This window comes from Rhincodon typus, chromosome 31 (assembly GCF_021869965.1).
Source record: "Rhincodon typus isolate 14 chromosome 31, sRhiTyp1.1, whole genome shotgun sequence".
Taxonomy (NCBI): Eukaryota; Metazoa; Chordata; class Chondrichthyes; order Orectolobiformes; family Rhincodontidae; genus Rhincodon; species Rhincodon typus.
In genome coordinates, this window is record NC_063362.1 from 23,341,405 (window position 1) to 23,365,498 (window position 24,094).

A 24,094-nucleotide genomic window follows, 5' to 3' on the forward strand; every position below is an offset into this window, starting at 1 on the left:
GGGCATTGTCAGCCTGATACAGCAGCACCATCCCTGTTTCACCCGCAGAGAGTCAATTCTTGAAGTGAAGACCATAACTGCAGTAGCAACAACTCATGTCCCTGCTTTGAGACACGGTTACGTCTATAGTATTCTTGATGAGGAGGTGCCAGTGCTGGACTGGGGTGGGCAAAGTCAGAAGTCACAAGACACTAGGTTTATTTGAAATCACAAGCTTTCGGAGCGCTGCTCCTTCATCAGGTGACAAAGGGTCAGCACTTGAAAGCTTGTGATTTCAAATAAACCTGTTGCACTATAACCTGGTGTCGTGTGACTTCTGACTTTATAATATTCTTGGTGTTGTTGTGCTACTGAAGAATATTCACAGACAGCGCTGAGGCAAGGAAACCACTAATGTTATTTCAGAAACATCTTTCTATGGCTTTACCTTGACACAAAGCTACAGGAGGACCAAGATCATGTGACATTGCATCATTTCATTGTCTTATTAGCATATTACAGTACGACGGCTCCAAACTTCCATTTTACCCATTATAATGCCCACTTCTCCATCTTCAGAACCGGGTGACCATCTGCTCGCCTTAGCACTAAATTCCTGCCAGGGTGCTACATGCGCTGGTTCCATCTTATCTAATCGTTTCACACCCGAATAATTGCCAATGGTCAGAGGCTGCCTCTCCCATCTGGGTTGCAATCCATTTCAGACTTCTGGAGCGAGACACATCTCTACCGGTTCGTAAGAAGGACCCTGGGTGAAAGGAGTTGGGATTTCTCTCAATCCAGCTCCTGGCAGAGCCACCCACAGCAGAAACCTGTCCCTAAGTGGGTAATTGGAAAGTGACAGTGGAGATAAAGTGCTGCAGTGGTGTCATAGGTGCTCAGGATTGGGCCGGGATCCATCCCTGGGTTGGCAGGCCTGGATTGGGAGGCCGCAAACTTAGGTCCCATTGGTCCTTTTGAAGTAGAGCAGGGGAGTTCTCCTTAGTGAGTTAGTCAATATTTACCTCTTAACCAACTTAAAACAGTTTATTTAGTCATTTCCTTCATTACCATTTGTGAGCCGTTGCTGTGTACAAATTGGCCGCTGGGGTTCCTTCAGTGGGAACAGGGAAAGTACTGCACCGATTGTAGAATGTCTGGGAGGCATCGTCAGGCCGTGAAAGGTCCTGTAAAAAAATCCAAGTCTCTGCCTTTTCCCCAATTTCACTGCCGGCGCCTGCAGTGAAGTGGGTTCCATTCCCGAGAACAGATGTCCCTCAAAGCCAGCTGCTGAATTACTGCATAGGCCTGGCACATAAAGTCTGACTGAAAATAGTGTCACTTCTCCTCAGAATATCTTACACAACTATTAAACCAAAGTACAAGCACAACAATCTAACAGTCCCTGTTCAGCGATGCTATGTGTTACGGGGAGTTCCTGTTAGCAGCCCCCTTCCCTGAATCCTCACTGTTTCATTTCAAGGTGTGTGTCTCTGTATTTTTCTTTTAAATAAAAGGCTCACGTCTCTTTAGGATACTCCCACTTCAAGCCAATATCATCAGCACATTCCTAATTAATTTATGTTTGGCACTGGGGACATCAATGATAGTCACTAGCAGGGAGGTTGTGAAACCCAGATGACTGATGGTGATTTTCAGGGTGGGTGTGTTTCCTAACACAATTTCTTTTTTAAGAAGTTTGAAATGACATTAAAACATAAATGGTGCCCTTTTCTTCCTGTCCTCTCCTGAAGGTACACATTCTTACTGATTAGAATTCTAAGACCATTGACTATCCTTCAGTTTCTCAGCCAAATGGCCACTGAGGGTCCTACAGATATCCTCAGTGGAAATCCAGAAGTGAAATTTCCACTCGATCACCAGATAAACAGTGGGGATTCCAGCTGATAATGCTTTCCCTTCCCACCCCCTAGCCCAAGGGACAATGAGACTAAATATAGCCTTGTCCGACATTATATTCAGTACTAGCCGAGGTGCTTTCCTGCCTCGGAAGACTCAGTTACAAGAGTTACACTTCTTGTTGATTTTTTTTTGCTGCGTGTCCGAAATAACAGCAGAGCACCAGACTGTGAACCTTTTCACTTTGATGATACACACGTATGTTGCAAATTGTAACATGAAACCAGCCTCCTCCTCAGCTATCGGGCAAAACTAATGAATAATCAAGAGAATTGATATGCCGAGTAAACAAAGAGCAATCCCGCACATGATCGACCGTTAATAATTACAAGGCAGAAGGAGACCACTTGTCCCAATATTTTCATGTTAGCCCCTTGCCAAAGCAATCCAAAACAAGTCTTACCTCCATCCACCATCTTCATAGCTTGGTCTCTTAGTGCGTTGCCTGCTACCTTGAGATTTAGGATTCTCATCGAACACAAAGGCAACAGTATTGAAAGCCTCGACTTTCTGAGCTTCCAGACCCACAGATTTCAAACAGCCCAAGCAAGGAGCAAGGAAATCAAAGGGGAAGTAGGAATGAGATACTAGTGTCCAGCGGTGGCAGCTAATCTGCAAGCTCAAAATTGTGAGGCACTCTTGCAGAAGAGCAGACATCTCTCCTCGAGTTGGTTTTCAAACTGCACACAATCTTTAAAAAGCACACAAAGATTCAGAGGAAGGCCCATCCTAGAACGCAATCTTCAAAAAATTGTTTCTTCAGAGGAGACGTTAGCAAAAACACAAAACAAACGCGAAGGAATACGACAAAGAGGAAGGCTTCTAAGTACAACACGCAGCACAGCAAGAGGCAAAAAGGGTTGGGGTTTTGAAGGATGGGTTTAGAACAGACATTAGTCACGTAACCAGAGGTCAATCATCTGGTACACTGGGCTGCCACAAAAGTGCAGTGAGGCCAAGAATTTGGTGTCATTTAAGGAATAGATGCAGAAACAGATTTTTGAACAGTAAAGGAATTGAGGGTTGTGGTGAGTGGGCAGGCAAGTGGAATTGAGTCTCAATAAGATCAGCCACAATCTTACTGAATTGCAGAGAAGGCTCAATGGGCCAGATGGCCTACTCCTGCTCCTATTTCTTGTGGTCTTATGCTGTAACAGGGAGATGATAGCATTGGTCCTCTAGAAAGAGGAGATCAAGGGACCATCTAAAACTTTCATGATCCATTCTTTTCCAAGTTCTAAAAGTATTCACCGCATCAACGTGTGAAGTAGGTAAAGGACCTTGAGAAAACGAGGAGAAGGGGTTTTCCCACATGTCTGCAGTGATGAGGGAATTTAGCTACAAGGTTGTATTGGAGAAGCTGGAGCTGGTCCCCTGGGAGCTAAGGACATTAAGGGGAGACTGGGTACATAAGATCAAGAAAGGTTCAGACAGAAAAAGGCTGCCTGCAAATGCTAACATTAAGCATAAGGGACACAGGCTTTGGGTAAGGGACACAGTGGGGGCCGTGGTGGAGGATTGGACTGTGATGAGAAACTTTCTTATGCAGACAGCAGTAACAGGATGGAACTCACTGCAGTGACGGAAGCAGAAACGATGAACGATTTCAAAAGGAAATTGGATGGGAACTCGAGGGACTTAAACTTGCAGAGCTATGGGAGCAGAGCTTGGGGAATGGGGTTGACTGGGTGGCTCCACAACATGGACTCAATGATCTCCTTCTATGCTGTTACGCCATTGACTTTGTTCCTATTAGGCAAAAAGGCACAAGATTCGAGGGCTACAGTCCCATAGAGAAAGAGATTAAAACTAAACTGAAACTTAAAAGGAAGACAGATGACAAAATATGAGCTTATGGTACCGAATGAGAATCATAAGCTCAACAGAAGGTACGGTGAAGGGGTGAGAAGGGGTTTAAAAAGGAATGTGAAGTTATGTCTAATAGAAAAAGGCTTTTGTAAGAATATTATGTGAGAAAGAGCATTTGAAGAGAGGCTAGCACCATTCAGGAATGAAAGCAAACACTGGTTACGGAGGATGCGGGGTGGCAGAGATATTAAATATATGTTTGGGCAACACAAATGATGGTGGAAGTGAGAACGTGGGTGTAGCAGAGAAAGATGTGGAGCATTGTTACAGATAACCGCAGAAACTGAACTGGCTCTTCAAAGATTAGCAGAGCTCTGGTTAAATCATTCACTGTTCTCTGGTGGTATAAAACCTTGACAGTTCAAAAAAAATTTAGAAAGCAGATAGCAGGTTTTTTGATTTCTGAATATTCCTTAGATATGCAAATTGTGCCATTGAGAAATTAACTAAAGTAATAGTTATTTAAGAAAAAAAGGGAAACATTAAAAACTGCGCAACTCCAGGCCAAAGAGTACAGTGGGAGGCATGTATCAGAATTTGTAGATATGTTTAACAAAGGGCTGCACAGGAGATTTGTCAGAGATAATTAGGAGTCTGTAGAAGGAGAAATGCTGGCTGACAAAACTTAAAGGTTTAGGGTCAATAGATATTATTTGGGCCCCAGAGGTTTGGAAATGATGTATGCAAAAGTTCAATGGCTGATTCATAGATAGGTTTTGGATAGGAAGTGAGATATCAAAATCTGGCAATAACGTAAAATAAAGCGGTTGATGAACAAGCAGCACCAAAAAAAAGAAAACCCGATCAGGGCAATGCAGAGAGGTTACAGAGTGAGGTTTTAAAGAAAGGTACTTTTTCATCAAATGAAACAGAAATACCGAAGATTGCAGATAAAGTTAATTGGACATTTTATGGACCAATAAGATCAACATTATGCCAGTAAAAGCTGAGCAGAAGCAGTATGTTCTGACACGAGAGGTTCATTTAACTCCTCAAAACATCTTCACTATTTACCAGGCACAAATCAGGAACATGACAGGATGGATACTCACCTGAATGAGTGAGGCTGCAATAAAGATTCAAGAAGCTCAACACTATCAAGAGCAAGTTGACTTGATTGACATCTCTAATCACCGGACTAAGTATTGATCCGGTCTACCATTGGCTTCAGTATACGCTACCTACAGGGTGCGCTGTGGTGGCTTACCTCAATTAATTCAACAAAACCTTCCAAATCTGTGACCCATATCACCAGGGAGATGAAGGGCAACAATTTAATAGAAAAATTATTGGCCTTTTCTAAAGATACCCATATCATCCTGTCTTAGATGTGGACAGGCTTAGGTATCTCATTTGGACGCAGCGTTGTTCCTTTACTATGTCTCAGTCAAAATCCTGGAACTTTCTTCTCTACTCGAATGTGGAATACCAGCCGCAGTTTAAGAAGATACAGAGTTACCTTCCTGGAACAACGAGGGATGGGCAATAAAGATAATCTTGTCAGTGTTGCCTACATCAACGAAGGAACAGAAATATCTAACACTTCAAATATAGAGATAACATCGCAGCCATGTTTAGGCTGCGTATAGCCCTGTGGCCTAAACATGGAGCCTACAGCCCAACGGCCTAAACATTGGAATTTACCAGTTTTAAAATCTCCCTACCCCCAGCCTCATCACATTTCCAACCCTCCCTCTCATCCCCGTCTCCTTGACCTGACGCAACCTGTCCTTCTTCTCTCCCACCTATCTGTTCCTCCCACCTCACTAACCAATCCCCACCACTCCCTACCTGCAATCACCTATCACCATCCCACCTACCTTCCCCAGCCCCACCCCTCTTCCCTCTCTATTTGTTTAGAGCTTCCTTCCCCCTCCCCTATTTCTGAAGGAGGGTCCTGACCCGAAACGTCAGCTTTCATGTTCCTCTGATGCTGCCTGGCCTGCTGTGTTCCTCCAGCTCCACACTGTTGTCTCTGACTGCAGCATCTGCAGTTTTTGCTACTTCAAATGCAGAGTTCTTTTAAACTGAGTGCAAGTAGATAATGTTGTAAAAACAGCCAAGAAAAGTTTGGATTATAAATTTTGGTATTGTGTATATATTAGTGTATTGAATTTGCACATTAGCACGGATGGAGTACTAGGTGCATTTTTGGTATCCTTTTATGAAAAGGCTACAAGGTGACTAGTTCTTTGAGAAGGTGACCAAACAAGTGGATGAAGGTAAAGCGGTTGATGTGGTGTATATGGATTTCAGTAAAGCGTTTGATAAGGTTCCCCATGGTAGGCTATTGCAGAAAATATGGAGGCATGGGATTGAGGGTGATTTAGCGGTTTGGATCAGAAATTGGCTAGCTGTAAGACAGAGGGTGGTGGTTGATGGGAAATGTTCATCCTGGAGTTCAGCTACCAGTGGTGTACCGCAAGGATCTGTTTTGGGGCCAATGCTGTTTGTCATTTTTATAAATGACCTGGATGAGGGCGTAGAAGGATGGGTTAGTAAATTTGCGGATGACACCAAAGTCGGTGGAGTTGTGGATAGTGCGGAAGGATGTTGCAGGTTACAGAGGGACATAGATAAGCTGCAGAGCTGGGCTGAGAGGTGGCAAATGGAGTTTAATGCGGAAAAGTGTGAGGTGATTCACTTTGGAAGGAGTAACACGAATACAGAGTACTGGGCTAATGCTAGGATTCTTGGTAGTGTGGATGAGCAGAGAGATCTCGGTGTCCATGTGCATAGATCCCTGAAAGTTGCCACCCAGGTTGATAGGGTTGTTAAGAAGGCGTATGGTGTGTTAGGTTTTATTGGTAGAGGGATTGAGTTTCGGAGCCATGAGGTATTGTTGCAGCTGTACAAAACGCTGGTGCAGCCGCACTTGGAGTATTGTGTACAGTTCTGGTCACCGCATTATAGGAAGGATGTGGAAGCATTGGAAAGGGTGCAGAGGAGGTTTACCAGGATGTTGCCTGGTATGGAGGGAAGGTCTTATGAGGAAAGGCTGAGGGACTTGAGGCTGTTTTCGTTAGAGAGAAGAAGGTTAAGAGGTGACTTAATAGAGACATACAAGATGATCAGAGGATTAGATAGGGTAGACAGTGGGAGCCTTTTTCCTCGGATGGTGGTGGCTAGCACGAGGGGACATAGCTTTAAATTGAGGGGTGATAGATATAGGACAGATGTCAGAGGTAGGTTCTTTACTCAGAGAGTAGTAAGGGCGTGGAATGCCCTGCCTGCAAAAGTAGTAGACTCGCCAACTTTAAGGGCATTTAAATGGTCATTGGATAAACATACGGATGATAATGGAATAGTTTAGGTTAGATGGGCTTCAGATTGGTTTCATAGGTCGGCGCAACATCGAGGGCTGAAGGGCCTGTACTGCGCTGTAATGTTCTATGTTCTATGAGGGTTTCTGAGCACTAAATCACAATGGTTGGTCTAAACTTGAAAACAGAACATTGCCCCTGTACAGCCTGTTTGGACACTGACACTGCTCAGTGTGAAATTGAGGGGAAAACAGATCAGGAAGAATGTGAGTTGAACTGTGTGTGGCGTTCTCTCATTCCCACTGAAAAGACCAACAGATCAAAGACCTGCAGCGCTCCTGGATAAAGAACAGCAAGAAAAGCAAGCACTGAAAGCCAAAATAATTTTCGATCGTCAGGTAGTAGAAAAATCAGGAACTCTCTCTCCCCCAAAAAGCTGTTGAGGCTGGGGGACAGTCAATTCATCGTATCCCTACAGTGTGGAAGCAGGCCATTCAGCCTATCCCGACTCTGTGAAGAGCATCCCACCCATTCCCTGTAACCCTGCATTTCCCATGGCTAACCCACCTCGTCTGTATATCCCTGAACACTACAGGCAATTTAGCATGGCGAATCCATCTACCCTGCACATCTTTGGAATGTGGGAGGAAACCCACGCAGACACGGGAAGAATGTGCAAACTCCACACAGCCCGAGGGTGGAATCGAAGCCGGGTCCCTGGCGCTGTGAGGCAGCAGTGCTAACCAATGAGCCACCGTGAAGAGGGAACTAGACGAGGCTTATGGCCGGGTTTCCATTGTGAACTGCTTCACTAGGTTAACCTGTCAGTAGCCAGTATGAGAAAGCGCAGCAGTGGCAGTGACTTTCTCACTCATGGTACAGGTGACGGGCTATGGGTGCCGGTTGGGGAAATCAGGTCTCTCTCTAAAGCAGGCTGCACCATCTAGAAAACCAGCATTGAGCCTTTGGGGGAACTGGCAAAAGCCTTTTTTGATTAAAAAAATGTTGGACTCTGACTGGCCGCGGCTACACGGAGCCTGTAGAATGACCACCTTCAGAGAACCTTGAGGTTGCTTTTGTAATGACAGAGAAAGGCCAAATAATTACACGCAGCCACATCAATACAGTGTGTGGGAGGGCTAGGACCATCATGAACCTCCACACTTTACACTTTAACAGCTAATTATTTGTGGTCTTGCGCTGAACCCCCAGATGACATTTATTAAATCAATCCAGTCAATTCAACACGACCCAGGGCTGGGGGCATAAGGGGCAGAGCACGGCAGATTTTTACAGAAACTAAACTTCAATCTCACGAGGGAGTCGCACAGAAATTTTATTGACCCACGGATTAACCTGAATAGGATTTGAAAGTGCATAAACACATTGCACTTCACTGAAGTTAGCGTGGCAAAAACAATGGGCCCAGCTCATGTCAGTGAGTGTTTAGTGGAGGAAGTGGCAGTCAGTAATTGGAGGGCAGATGTGTTTAAGATCACTGAGCACACAAGTAACATGCCATGGACTGACCTGGAGACAACTGACACATCATCAGTGAGCCAAAATTTTTCAGAGCAGAAAAATAAGCCTGCCTTTCTTTACTTTAGACACTAGAGTGTTGGTTAACTATAGTTAGGAGCTGGTACTGTACCGGTACAGAAGGTAATGAAAAGATGCCTTCATCACTTTATCCCACATCTAGCTCCCACTAAAGAACTCCTGCTCTGTGGCATTACATACAGTTCTCTTTTTTTCAGTATCCCTACAGTGTGGAAGCAGGCCCTTCGGCCCAATAAGTCCACACCGACCCTCAGAGCAGCCCACCCAGACCTAGCCCCCTATAACGCACCTAATCTACACAATCCCTGAACACAATGGGCAATTTAGCATGACCAATCCACCTAGCCTGCACATCTTTGGATTTGTGTGGGTTAGCAGGCTGGCAAGGGTCCTATAATGTCTGTGTCATCCAAAACATTGCCCAGCAGTGTACCATACGACTTTAATGTACATGGTGTATTAGTAACATTAAGCAGAATTTCACAGGCTCAGCTCAGAATCAGCTGTGACATGGGACTTGTGCCCGGCCATTCAGAACAGGAATATCTGGAGAAGTCAGAAGAGGTGAATACATGATTTTCCACTGCCACCAGGAAAAAGGTGGAGAATGAAGGAAAAATAAAAGGCTCTTTTGGTTTTAAAAAGGTAAACACTGCAGATTTTGGAGATCGGAAATAGAGACAAAGTGCTCAAGAAACCCAGCAGCTCTGCAGAGAGAAGAACAGGGTTAATGTTTCGGGTCCGGTATTTCTGTTAGAGTCATAGAATCCCACAGCACAGCTACAGACCCCTCAGTCCATCCAATCAATGCCGACCATAACCCCAAACTAAACTACTCCCACCTGCCTGCTCCTGGCCCATATCCCTCCAAACTTTTCCTACTTATACATCCATCCAAATGTCTTTTAAATGTTGTAACTGTACCCACATCAAGCACTTCCTCAGGAAGTTCATTCCACACATGAGCTGCTCTGTGTAAAAATTTGCCCCTCATGTCTTTTTTTAAAATCTTTCTTTTCTTTTGCACTGGGGTTTCTCCACCACCTTCCTTTTTGTTTCTAAGTGTTTTTGTATCTTTAAAGAACAGGAGAGAGCTTGTGGTCAGTGTTTGGGTATTGCTGAGGAAAGGGTTTGTCCAGACTAACAGGCTGTGAACATCCATAATATAGCTGCTCCACTCATGACAGCAATAACGTGATAGAAATGTCTATAATGGATATGTTGGAAAGTTGTTCAATCTAAATGACTCTGGATCTACTCAGCACCCTGCCGATCAGCCAACCGATTAGCAGTGTGATCGATCAAATTAAGATCACTGGATCAATATTAAGGTTCTGAGCAGATTCGAACATACTGTACTTAATGCCTGCCCAAGGCAGCACATCAATACATTGGGATGGAATTCCAATGCTCCAAGGTTTATTAGCTTCTCCGTGGCTGTGTGACAAATCACTGCTTTGGGATCATTGCTTTTCCTCGTTCCTGCCAACTAAAACTATCAGACAGTAATTAGGAGCATTTCTCCCTCTTTGTTGAGGACTGTAGAGGTTCCACAATCATCAATCATGATCCAAGACCCTTGCAAAGTCAGCCGTGTTTCCTATCGAAAGCCAGCTATTCAACTGCAGACAGCACCACAGTCAAGTCTCATGCCATCCACATGAGTACACCCACAACTATGGGCTACAGCGAGCTGAATGAGACTCTTGTTGTGGCTAGAGGGTAACCACAGACTGGCAGTGATACATTTACCCACTGAGCCACAGAGGGCTTCCCTCAGATGTCCTCTTATGTGACTCAGTCTTGAGTCATGCAATCAGAGTCATACAGCATGGAAACAGACCCTTCGGCACAACCAGTCCATGCTGACCATGTTCCCAAATTAAACTAGTCCCACCTGCCTGCACTTGGCCTATATTCCTCCAAGCCTTTCCTATTCATGTACTTATCCAAATGTCTTTTCAATGTTCTAACTGTACCTGCATCCACCACTTCCTCTGGAAGTTCACTCCATACACTAACCATCTTCTGTGTAAAAAAAATGTTGATCCTAATGTCCTTTTCAAAATCTTTCTGTTCTCACCTTAAAAATATGCCTCCTAGTTTTGAATTCACCCAACCCTAGGGAAAAGACCCTTATCATTCAACTTATTTATGCCCCTCATGATTGTATAAGCCACTATAAAGGTCACCCCTCAACCTCCTACCTTCCAGGGAAAAGAGTCCCAGACTTTCCAGTCTATTTTAAGATCCCAAACCCTCCAATCCCAGCAACTTCCCGGTAAATCTTTTCCAAACATTCAACACATTTTCGCAAGGCAGTGATTTAAAGAAACAGGGAGGGGGTAAGAGCATTTAATAACATCTTTGAGATTGAGGAATTTCGAGAGGAATGTGGAGGGGGCGACAGGACCACAAGCTGACTGGGTGGGGATTGTTTATAATGAACAAAGCTGACCAGTTGGCTGCATCTTTATCAGTAATTGGCAGGACAGTGGGGTAGAGAGGTGTACATGACATGTCATTCTGAAAGGGAGGGATGTACATTAAAAACAAAGGGACAAACAGTATAGAAACTGCAAGGCACAAAGCCAAAAACTAAACAGTTCTTAAAGTTAAACTATTTTGGTTAATTTAGATTTATAGATACAGTTAGAATAAATGATGGGCCTCTGATGTAGTTATTATTTACTGACATGGGACTGACTGTCTGCATTAGAATCATAGAATCTCTACAGCGTGAAAAGAGGCCATTCAGCCCATCGTGTCCACTCAGACCGTCTGAAGAACATCCCACCCAATCCCAGCCCCCTACCTATCCCCATAACCCTGCATTACCCATGGCTAACCCACCTAGCCTGCACACTACAGGGCAGTTTAGCATAGGCAATCTAACCAACCTGCACAATCTTTGGACTGTGGGAGGAAACCAGAGCACCCAGAGGAAACCCACGCAGACACAGGGAGAACGTACAAACTCCAAACAGACTGTCACCTGGGGCTAGAATTGAACCTGGGTCCCTGGCGCCGTGAGGCAGCAGTGCTAACCACTGTGCCACAGTTAAAACCACTTCAGATTGTTTTAATGCCCATGCTCCATTTGGTCCTGAGCTGTGTTTCTGATGGCTTATCTTCTGTGTCATAAGGATGCTCCCCACCGCGCCCACCATCCCCCCAGGTGTATAACCCAGCCTGCCCCCACAGTAGCCCAACCGAGAGGCAAAAACAGCTGAGTGTTGCCTTGGGGCAGGATAAAGATGTGGGTAATTTGTTGGAAAGAGGCAACTGTCTTTCTTCAAATGCTCCTCGTGGCTCCAGGTTCAGGAAAATCAAGTTGGAAAATTTGGTATTAATGGGTTCCAGGGTCTCGATTTACTGAGTGGTCCTCAGGCAAACCAATAAAGGAAAAGCCAGCCCTGAAGTGTGGACCTCAACGAGCTGACCTGCCCCTCGTTTATACCCATAAGGGGCATCTTGCCTGCTGCTAACATGGATGCCAGGTGTCTATTTTCTCTTTTGATCAACAATGACAGGAGCACCATTTCAATGGAGAACAGAGCGTGTGTGCTTCCCATCTGCTAAATCAGAGCTTCAGTAGGACAGTTAGTCTCTGAAAAAGGTGTGCGTGCATGACCAAATCCATAAGTCAAAATGACTCATTAACAAACCTGCTTCTCACTTTTACAAACATGCAAATTCTGAGCAGGAGCAGGCCACTCATTCATTCCAGCCTGCGCTGCCATTCAATAATATCATAGATTGTTTAACTACTCTGCATTCTTCCCTCACCCCCACTTACTTATCAAAAATCTGGCTTCAAGATATTATTTGAATATAAATATATTCAAAAACACAGCATGGCACCAATCAGGACAGAACAGCCCACTTAATCGGCACCACATTCACTCCCAGTGGCAGTAGTGTGTACTATTTACAAGATGGACCACAGAAAGTCACCAATACTCCTTAGACAACACCTTCCAAACTCACGACCAATCCCATCTAGAAAGACAACGGCAGCAGATAAACAGGAACACAACCCACCGCAAGTTCCCCTCCAAGCCATAAATACCTGACTTTGAAATATATCACCATTCCTTCAGTGTCACCGGATCAAAATCCTGTAAGTCCCCTCCCACACAGACCCTTTGAAGAAGATCCCACCCAATCGCAGCCCCCAACCCTGTGGATCCACCTACAGCACATGGACTGCAGTGGCTCGACAAGGCATCTTGGGAAGGATAATTAGTGCTGGCCCAGCCAACGACACCCCTATTCCATGAGTGAATAAAAAGAAAATCATGAAAAACACCGTCTTGGAAACCCCCTTAGCTCAACAGGAACTTGATAAATATTCTTTCACAGGACCATGAAGACCAGGGGCAACACAGTGGCTCAGTGGTTAGCACTACTGCCTCACAGCACCAGGGACCCAGGTTTGATTCCAACCTTGGGCAACTATCTATGTTAAGTTTGTACATTCTCCCCGTGTCTGCGTGGGTTTCCCCTGGGTGCTCCGGTTTCCTCCCACAGTCCAAAGATGTGCAGGTTAGGTGGATTGGCCGTGTTAAATTGCTCATAGTGTTCAGGGATATACAGTCTAGGTGGGTTAGCCATGGGAAATGCTAAACTACCCCATAGTGTTCAGGGATGTGTAGATTAGGTGGGTTATAGGGGGATGGGTCTGGATGGGATGCTCTGAGGGTCAGTATGGACTTGTTGGGCTGAAGGGCCTGTTTCCACACTATAGGGATTCTGTCTACCAACATAAGGTCAATAGTGACAGACTTCATGAGGATATTAACAAACTGTTGGAATAGGTGAACATGTGGCAGATGAAATTGCACACAGGAAAGTGTAAAGTGATACATTTTGGTCGAAAGAATGAGACACCATATAAAACAAAGGTTATAATTCTAAACAGGAGCAGAGGGATATGGTCTATCATAAATCCTTGAAGATGAATGGCGACATTGTAAAAGGGGCTAATAAGACATAGGAGGGCTCATTGAAAGTGCCGTAAAAGTTTAAAATTAAGAAAATTCCAGTGAACCTTCAAATAACACAGGCTTGGCCACAATTGGAAAACTGTGTCCATTTCTGGTCACCATAATTTAGGAAGGTTTAAGGCAGGGTGCAGAATAACAACTGACATTTATGAAATACCTTTAACATAATGCAACATCCCGAGGCCTTTCACAGGAGGGTTATAAAACTAAGTGTAACACTGAGCCACATAAGGAGAAATCGAGATGGCTAGAAAGCGAGGCAGAAAAGATTTACGAGGATGGTCATGTGAATATTATTGGGGAGGAGGAACTTCTCGATTGGAGAACCTGGGACTGATCTCTTTAGAGAAGTGAGGAGACGTGATTGGGGTGCATGAGATGTTTGGACATAGCAATTCAGAAAAAAATTGACAGAAGACCTAGAGGTCATAAATTTAAAATGAGAGACAAAAGACCCAAAGGCAGCAGGAGGGAAAGGGTTTTGAGAACACAAGTGGTGAGGGTTTGGAATACTTTGCCTGAAAGAGTGGTGGAGGCTGCGTCTTTGAAAAAGGATAAGCTTTTGACGTGAAGGTCAAGGAGAGTTCAGCCTGGGCTTTTGCTGCTTGACACCACGCAGTCATATCTGCTGTGATGACCATGCGTGTGGGGAGTTGTGTGTTGGGAAAACAGAATCAGAATTGACCAGAACAGCCCCTGCCCTGAATCACCACAAATATCTCAGTGAACAGCTAGTCAACTCTGTCAGTGTCTGTCTAACAATACCCTCAGGAAAGAGAGAAGGAATCGAAGGAGAAGCATACACACAAGGAAAGTCCCTGAAGCATCACACCTCGAAATGCCGACAGATACCTCCAGACTGAAACGTTAGCTATCGTGGTGATATTAAATATTCAGCAACATTGTGTTTTGATATGAATTGATCAGGGTTACTGTTCCACTGGGGTTTGCTGCCCTCCACTGCAATCTCTCACTCTGCTGGAACCAGCTAATCAAGGAGCCCTAGAGCTGAACAACAGATGCTGCACAGCGATCAGGAGCTGGAGCCCCAGGCTGGTGTTCCACTCCAGCCAATATCTGGACCACTGCTTTTCTTGGTTAATAATAACAATCTGGACTTGACGGTGCAGGGCATAAGTTCAAAATTAAAAACTGGCACAACATTGTGAGGAGGTTGGTGACTAACCTCAGTAGGACAGAGGGTCGCTGGTATAATGGACGGCAGAAACTGAATGCAGAGGAGTGTGTGACATGATTCGATTTGGTAGGAAGGACGAGGCGAGGCAACACAAAAAGTGCAATTCTCTCGATTTAACGGCAAGCAATTCGCATTTTCTGGACCCACTTGGATTCAGCTTTGTAATGTAACATACTTAGTTCCTTACTGATGTGAGTGCACCATCTCTTTATTGGGGGGAGGGTGCCTTTTGATGTTTAAGTTGTATGCTTAATGCACTCAGAGGGATAGACCCATACATGGGACTTGGGATTCTACTGTCTGGTGTCCTGATAGCCAAACCTACATCCCAGTGGTCCCAGCAATTCTAAACAGGCAACAGGAGCTAGATGGATCTGGGGGTGTATGAGCACAAACCACTGAATGACAAGGTCGGTTGAGAAAAGAAGCAGTTTATACAACATATGGGGACCTTGGCTATATACGTAGAGGCATATTGCCAAGGTTAACCTTAACATAGCACTGGTTCAGTCTCAACTGAAGTACTGTGGCCAAATCTGGGCACCATATTTTCAGAAGGATGTGAAGCCATTAGAGAGGCGATAGACTTCAGTTGCAGCGAGAGACAGGAGAAGCCATTATTTGAAAACAGAAAAGCTGGTTCCAGTTCAAGTCCCCAGCAAGGGCTCGAGCCCAAAAATCATGGCTATCACCCCAGTGTAGCACCGAGGGAGAGCTGTACCTACTGCCAGTGCCATCTCTCGGAGGAGACCGTTAAACTGGTGCTCTATCTGCCTGCTCAGACAGATGCAAAAGATCTCATGTCGTTATTTCAAAGGAGAGCAGGGTTGTCGTCCCTGCGGTCCTGGCTGACGCTGTCCCTCAAATCAGCATCACATCAAAGATTATCTTGTCATGATCTCACTGCTCGTACTCGTGCAAAACACTACATAAACATGCATCTTAATTCTTTCTTGAAGGTTTTGATGGCAGAACCTGGCTCACAGTATGCTCCTGCCCAGCTCTCTCTCTCTCAGCTGGAAAGTGCCATTGTTTTCACTTTGCCAGAACCACTTCCCAAACTTCCTGGTGGTGGGCACTGAGCCCAAGTGGAACCTGGACTCTCATCATTTTTTTTAATTCATTCTCGGGATGAGGGCGTTGCTGACCAGGCAGCATTTATTGCCCATCCCTAATTGCCCAGAGGGCAGTTAAGAGTCAACCACATTGCTGTGAGTCTGGAGTCACATGTAGTTCAGACCAGGTAAGGATGGCAGTTTCCTTCCCTAAAGGACATTAGTGAACCAGATGGGTTTTTCCAACAATCAACAATGGATTCATGGTCATCATTAGTTTGTTAATTCCAGATATTTATTGAATTCAAATTCCACCATCTGCCGTGGCGGGATTCGAACCTGGGTCCCCAGCACATTATCTAGGGTCTCTGAATTAACAGTCCAACGGTAATACTACTAGGCCATCACCTCATGGGGCAAAACTCCCCAGGTTAGCAAAATAGAAATGGTCATCACTCCATTAGAAACTTTTCATTTAAATTTGGAAGCTGAGAGAGAGAGACATCAATAGATTTTTTTTTAAATTGTCTATTCATCATTCAGGAAATGAAGTGTATTGTTAGCAGTGAAAGGGTTAGTAATGATACTTAATGCAGTGCAGAGAGGATGCTGAAAGTGACTGAGAGAGGTAATTGAGCAAAGTGCTTCCATAAATAGTGAAGCTCCAACAATTTCAGAGCTTCAGCAGAATCTGTGGCTCTTTTTCAACCACTGTCTGTCTGGCACATGTCTAGAGCAGGTAAGATGTGTTTCATGTGAAGTGAGAAGAGATTACCATTCGAAAGTGGCATTGCGTTTTGCACCTTCTCATTTTGCTCTCTCCATGGTTTCCCCGCCCTGTCCCCGACCCACCTCTGGTGTGCGTCAAAGATCTATACTATCCCAGAACTCTGCACCATGCCCAAAGCAACCTGCAGAGGGGGTACAGTGTCACTGTCAGCATCACCAAATCTCAGGTAACATAATTGGAAGGATCCTGGCCAATTTTTATCAGAGGCCTCCACCTGAAGGATATGGGCTGAGGGATGAGGACAGGAGCAGGTGAGGGCAGCATGGCGACTCAGTGGTTAGCACTGCTGCCACACAGCGCCAGCGACACGAGTTCAATTCCACCCTTGGGCGACTGTCTGTGTGGAGTTTGCACATTCTCCCCGTGTCTGTGTGGGTTTCCTCCCCCCAGTCCAAAGATGTGCAGGTTAGGCAGATTGGCGATGCTAAATTACCCATAGCATCAAGGGATGTGCAGGCTAGGTGGATTGGCCATGGTAAATGCAGGGTTACAAAGGCAGGGGATGGGATGCTCTTTGGAGGGTCAGTGTGGACTCGATGGGCTGAATGGCCTGTTTCCACATGGTGGGGATTATAATGAGTCTATGACAGAAGGGGGTCTGACCATACTGTATTGTTTCACCCTCTGGAGTGCCAGCGTAGAACTGTGTTGCAAGAAGGAGTGCCCTCAGGACAGGATGGATGGAGGAAAGCAAAAAAGGCCTCTATCAGAAATCCATATTTCTGTCAGGCTGAAGTTTCGAGTTCCCCGGTACTGACAGGATATGGTATTGATAAAAGGGGAAAACAATTAACTTCTGGTTCATCCTGATTGTAAAGACTGTACTATCTGCCAGGTGTTTCATTAATGCCAACTTGGTGTTATGTAGAAATTGTCCAGCCCAAAGTTAATCATGAATAACACACAGATGAACAGACACCTTTCAGTGTTATTACCAGCCAGCAATGAAATTCAACAACTGAGGTGATGTGATCAAGCCTGACATTTGATCCTCTCATTAAAATTGCAATCTTACATCCACTGAAATCTGTTTGAATAGTTAATGTTTCTTAGAACCACATTTCCTCTTTGAGCCAATGGATAGTTCTGTCCTCATGGTATCATGTGTGCTTGGAATGAAAACAAACGAATTGCTGCAATGCCTTGAACCGGAACCTGCTCCCTGACTTTAATAAGCTCCAAAACAAACTGCTTAGAACCTCACCTGAGGTGCAGTCGCAGATATGTTCCCTGGAATCTGACAACCCCACTTTAGCCCCAGGCTCTGTACGAGTTAGGTGCATGTTGCAAAGAGATTAGCAAGTCTCCAAAGAACACACTATTTATTTACCTGTTGGATTTCAATGTGACAGAGCAGCCCAGACTAGCAGCACCCACCAAAAGCAGGTATCTTGCTGCTGGGGACACTTGAGTTGCCTTGGTTGGCAGGAAACCAGACAGGTTCAACGATGGGTCTATTCGTTTGGGTGCATCAGTGAGTCAGCCACACAACTTAAACATCAACATGCCTTTCCCTAAAGAGAGGACAATTGCATCAAGCCTGTCAAATAAGGAACAGAATACACTATGTTACAATGCTCAATCCAAGTTGGTTCAGAAAACAAGATTTGCTTGCTGTTTGATCAAGAGACCTACAAACTGCCAGCTTTTATATTGTTATCAGACTGTTTGTAAACTGCAAAAGGCTCTTTTTCTAGAATGAAACAGGTTTCTGAAGCACTTTATTCATTTCAGCTGTGGGTGTCTGTATTAAACCACTTATCAAACTCATGGGTAATTGCAGGCAACAGGTTCACATTTCCCATTCCAACATGGAATGACAATCCGGTTCAGTGAGCCAATACTAACTCCGCATCAATCTCAATTCCCTACTCTTTCATTTTAATACTTTTCTTCAAATCTAATTCCTTAACCAAATGTCACAGCTAACTTAGCCAATTTGTGGGAACATTTTCCATGTCTTAATAATACAATGAAAAAAACATTTCTTCTATCATCTCCCTTTAACCACAGGTTTACACCATTGAAAAAGACCATTCAGCCCATCTGCAGTCACTCTCCCCATAGTCAATTTTCCTTTGAGGGTGTAATAAGCTCTATCTTGGGCTCTACCTCGGCCACTATCTCTGTGAAAATATTCCAGGTCTCAACAAATTTGGGTCAATACAGTAAAAATCTCCAAACTGATTTCCTTATCTCAGTAACCATCCTAAGTTAGCATATTTTCTTCACTACCTTCTGAAGTTTTCTTTCCTTTTTACAGTCAATAAAAATTGTCATTAATTTTACAAATGCCTATCAAACCTCCCATGAGAAAACTGTTCTGCTTCTGTGACAAAAGTTCCCGATATTGCAAGTGAGAGAGAAAGGGTGTGTATGTGTGTGTCTCTCTCTCTCTCTCTGCCGGAGTGTAATTTCCCAGGCCTGCTATCATCCTGGTAAACCTATATTGTGCCCTCTACGAATTCAATATTTTATAAATAGCTGTTTGGTAGTACAGAACCCAAGTATTGCTGAAAAAAATGACCATTTTTGGAGGAAAGTTTGTTATACACTTAGCAGGATAATTCACAAAAATACCAATTCAAGGGAAAAACCAAAACTTACACTGCATGGGAGGAGATTGATTGGCAAGTGGATTCTGATTGGTAGAGGCAAAAAGGACATGCTGTTTGATACAATGTGCCTAACACACAAATGAGTCATGCGATACATGAATTTCAATGCTGGGGCGATGCCAAGTTTGTAGGCATTACGTCCCAAAGATTGGTGGAGCATATCAAATAGCATATTACCATGACACCCAATTTAGGGCTGTCAGTCAAGCTCACAGAGCAGCACTCTTGCGTATACAGGTATTTCTGCTACAGCACGTGTTTTGTTAACATGAATTGGCTGTACCACGTTTGGTGAGTAGTGGACACTTTTTGGGTAACACAAACTTTCTGCTGTACAGGTATAGCGAGATTTTCCATAGTGCGAGGTCACACAAGAATGCAACTACCATGTTGTGGGAGAACTACCTGTACTGGAAACATTTATTAATGCACACGGCCCTGTTCTTTGTAGAAAGAAAGAATGTATACATACACTATACCTATTTGAACTCAACAAAGTAAGTGACAGCTATTTGTTGGCTAATTTCCCAGGGGAATGCCCTGACAAATCGGAGTTAACCTGTCTGGTTTAAAACTTAAACAAAGCCTGGCAGTTGTCGGTCAGTCAGTATTATTGGATGCATTCTCCATGGCTATGTCTCTAACAATCTGAGCCATACTGCAAGATGAGAAGCTTGATCAAAATGTGCCTTTTTTTCTCCAGTATTGCCTCTCTGATGAGAGTCTAAAACAGCACACAAAATTCCAGCCATGGTTTGATTACTGCGATACATAAATGTATTTTTACTTCTTTATTCACTAAACAAGTGATTATTCCTCTTATTTTCACAGCTATCACAAAATTAACATTCATAACACGGGAAACTGTGTGTGTTTGGTGCAGTGAATTTTCCCCGTTCCACCTCGCTCTTCAGAATCTCTCTGCCTCATGACCCTTGGTTTCATTGCCAAGATGCACTACTTCAGCCATCATGGCTGCTACTCTTTCACTGCCCTCAATATTTAGCCACCCTCTTAGCTTGTCACTATCACTGCGTTCTGATGTTGTTCCCCCAATACCCAAAGTGAAAATAAGCCACATGTATTCCAAATCAAGGTGGGTACAGCAAGGAGACCCGGTATGTACCATTTCTCAGCCAACGTGAACAACACCCATTTAACTAAAGAGATAACACAGTGTGGAGCTGGAGGAACACAGCAGGCCAGGCAGCAATCAGAGGAGCAGGAAAGTTGACGTTTCTGGTTAGGACCCTTCTGTGCTTCTCCAGCTCTACACTGTGTTATCTCTGACTCTAGCACCTGCAGTTCTTGCTATCTCTGAGTGAGTCACTCACCCATTAAACTAAACCCTTCATTTCTTGCCCACAGATGCTGCTATACATCTCTATTGTTGCGATTCTCCCGTGGAGAAAGAGTGTCCACACAGTCCCTTGGATTTCCCATTGTAGATTCAAAGGAAGATTTGACTGGATATCCTGGAGAAATGATGTAACTGAAACGACGACTGTTGCTGCCCTTGGATTGCACTGACTTCCCAGTTAAAAAACCTCATGAAAATTCCAGGCACTGATGAGTTAACAATCTCCAGAGATTGTAGGAACTGCAGATGCTGGAGAATCCGAGACAACAAGGTTCAGGGCTGGATGAACACAGCAGGCCAAGCAGCATCCTAACAATCTCCAGTCTACTTTATGGAAATGCTTCGGAAAGTTCTACATGCAATGGATATGAACCAAATTGTCGGCCATGGCACAACTGGCAGATTTCTTACAACAGAGTCCATAGGTTCGAGCTCCATTCTGAGGCTAGTTTATAGCAGCCTACATTGACAGTGCTGAGGGAGCGCAGCACTGTCAAACAATGCTGCCATTTGAAAAACAAGTGAAACTGAATGTCTGCCCTCTCAGGTGTGGGTGTAATATCCCATCCCAATTTCAAAAAGAAACAGGAATGCTGTCCTGGCCAATATTTATCCCTCAATCAACACTCAATTATCCAGTCAGTCAATTTCCCATTGCTGCTCGTGGGAGTTTCCTGTATGCAAATTAGTTGCTATGCTACCTACATTATGACAGTGGCCATGCTATTTTTTAGTTGGTGTTGGTGCTTTGGGAAGTCCTGTGGTCATGAAAGGTGCGATATACTTCTTTATTTCTTACTGTGTTCCCATTATGTAGCCAATCGCTCCCTTCTTCATAAGAAGTTGGTTAAATTCATCAAACCTCAAGTTTCTTTTAATAAATTTGTGCAGGTTGTCCTTAATCATGTATCATATTTAGGACAGGAATATAAACTTAGCTATTTCCAACTCCCTGCAACAATCAGCATGTGTAGGGAGGAGTAAGAAATTGCTATCTGCTCTCTAACTCTCTTTCAAGGAGTATTCAGGGAGCATTTCAATGCATTTTTTTTTACCCCAGAACCAATTCCAGTTATCTAACAAATCACTTCACCTCATTCTCTAGAATACCTACATTTTCAATCCATTATCATTTACAACATATAGTGGGAATGTATTATATATTTTATCTCCAACGAACAAAATTAGCTTTTCCCATCATTCCAGAGTGAATTATCCTATCAACTTCAATTTCTCATATGTTTATAGAAGCCATTATTTCCTTTCACATTATCTGCTGGGTTTTCTTTAGTCCTTTCCAATCTCCCTTTGCACATCTCCACTCCACGCTCTGTATCGCTTGTGACTTCCTTTATCATTAATAGCTCAGAGTTTGCTACATGTCAGTCCAGTTTAATCTCTTTGGGGTAGATGTTGACATTGTGCCAGTCACAAATGGGTAGGGACAATCGGTTTCTTTGAGAAGTCAAGGTCCATCCTATATTTCTAAAGAGAGATGGTCAGAATCTTTTTCCCCCAGATCTGAAATGTCGAAAACTAGGGGGCATGCATTTAAGGTGAGAGGGGGAAAGTTCAAAGGAGATGTAAGGGGCACTTTTTTTTTACACAGTGGTAGGAGTGTGGAACACGATGCCAGGGGTGGTGGTGGAGGCAGTTATGATAAGGGCGTTTAAGGGACTTTTAGATTCGCACATGAAGATGCAAGGAACGGAGGGGTATGGACCAAGGGCAGGCAGAAGGGATTCGTTTAATTCGGCGTCATGATCAGCACAACATTCTGGGCCAAATGGCCTGTTCCTGTGCTGTATTATTCTATGCTCTAGAGTGAAATTCTTTAATAATACTTTAATTTCCCCTCATAGGAATATATCTAATTCTTCTCAATCTATTTACAACTTAATAATTCCCCAATGCTGACCCACTATCTATCTTCTTTACCAGCTCTTTCAATAACAAGGATGTTGCCAGGATCGGAGGGTTTGAGTTATAGGGAAAGGCAGGATAGGCTGGGCTATTTTCCCTGGAGTGTCAGAGGCTGAGGGGTGACCTTATCGATGTGATGTGGAGCTGATGGTGTTGGACTGGGGTGGACAAGGTCAGAAGTCACACACCAGGCTATAGTCCAACAAGTTTATTTGAAAACACAAGCTTTCGGAGCGTAGTCCCTTCATCAGGAGAAGTAAGAAAGAAACGTACAGAACACAGAATTTATTAGTAAAAGATCAAAGAATCACACAACTGATGAGGATGTATTAAACAAACTTAACATTTTGTTAAATCTTTAATCAGTTAGAAGGTTTTAATTGCTTCATATGTATATGTAAATCACTAAATTTCTTTCAAGGCACTGCCCTGAGAGAACTAAAGGTTTTTTCAGTGTTAAGAAGAGGTGACATTTTAGGCCAGACAATGCATGTTAGGTGTGAGGCCTTGTTTAGAGTTTGTTTGCATTTTGGTTTGGAGACAGACTGGTTTTATTTCTAAAGTAGGAACTTATAAAATGCTACATTGACTGACTGTCTATAAATTGCGTGCTTTTTAAACAAAATAGAATGTATCTGCATCCTCATCAGCTGTGTGACCCTTTGATCATTGACTTATAAATTCTGGGTCTGTGTGCTTCTCTCCGAAAGCTTGTGTTTTCAAATAAACCTGTTGGACAATAACCTGGTGTCATGTGATTTCTGACCTTGACGTTATAAAAGTTTATAAAATCATGAGGGGCATGGATAGGGTGAATAGCCAAAGTCTTTTCCCCAAGGTAGGGGAGTCCAAAACTAGAAGGCATAGGTTTAAGTTGATTGGGGAAAGATTTAAAAGGGACCTGAGGGGCAACTTTTTCACACAGAGGGTGGCACATGTATGGAATGAGCTGCCAGAGGAAGTGGTGGAGGCTGGTATAATTACAGCATTTAAAAGGCATCTGGATGGGTAAATGAATAGAAAGGGTTCAAAGGGATAATGGGCCAAATGCTGGCAAATGGGACTAGATTAATTTAGGATAGCTGGTCGACATGGACGAGGTGGACCGAAGGGTCTGTTTCCATGCTGCACAGCTCTGAGACTCTAAGTAACAAGGGATTTGAGCCAATTACCCAAAAGAACCATTCATTTCTCTCGGCCTCTTACCTTTCTCCCATCACCACATTCTGTTTTCAACTGAACCCAACTTTGTCGTGCTCAGTATTTCCAAGTTGCTGCACTCTCTTGCTAATTACTGCACCACTTCATTTCCCAGCGATAAACTCTTTCCTCACTGACTTGCAAAATTCTGATCTAGAAAGATTCCAAAAAAATAAGAAAAAGCAATTGTCTTGCACCTTTGACACCGTCAGGATGTCCTCAATGTATCACGTTAGAAGTGAATTTGTCACTACAAATTAGGAAAGACAGCTGTCAAACTACTATTAGTTAAGGTCCTTTAAAAAATGCAAATGCAATAAACATCAGATTATTTGTTTTGAGATAGTAAG

At 43.8% G+C, this 24,094-nt stretch overlaps 1 protein-coding gene across 2 annotated transcripts in view; it reads right to left on the reverse strand.

The window, feature by feature from the left end:
* Nucleotides 1-24,094, reverse strand: part of kazna (kazrin, periplakin interacting protein a) — a 439,152-nt gene that overhangs the window by 204,576 nt on the left and 210,482 nt on the right. The gene's annotated exons all lie outside the window — the stretch shown is intronic.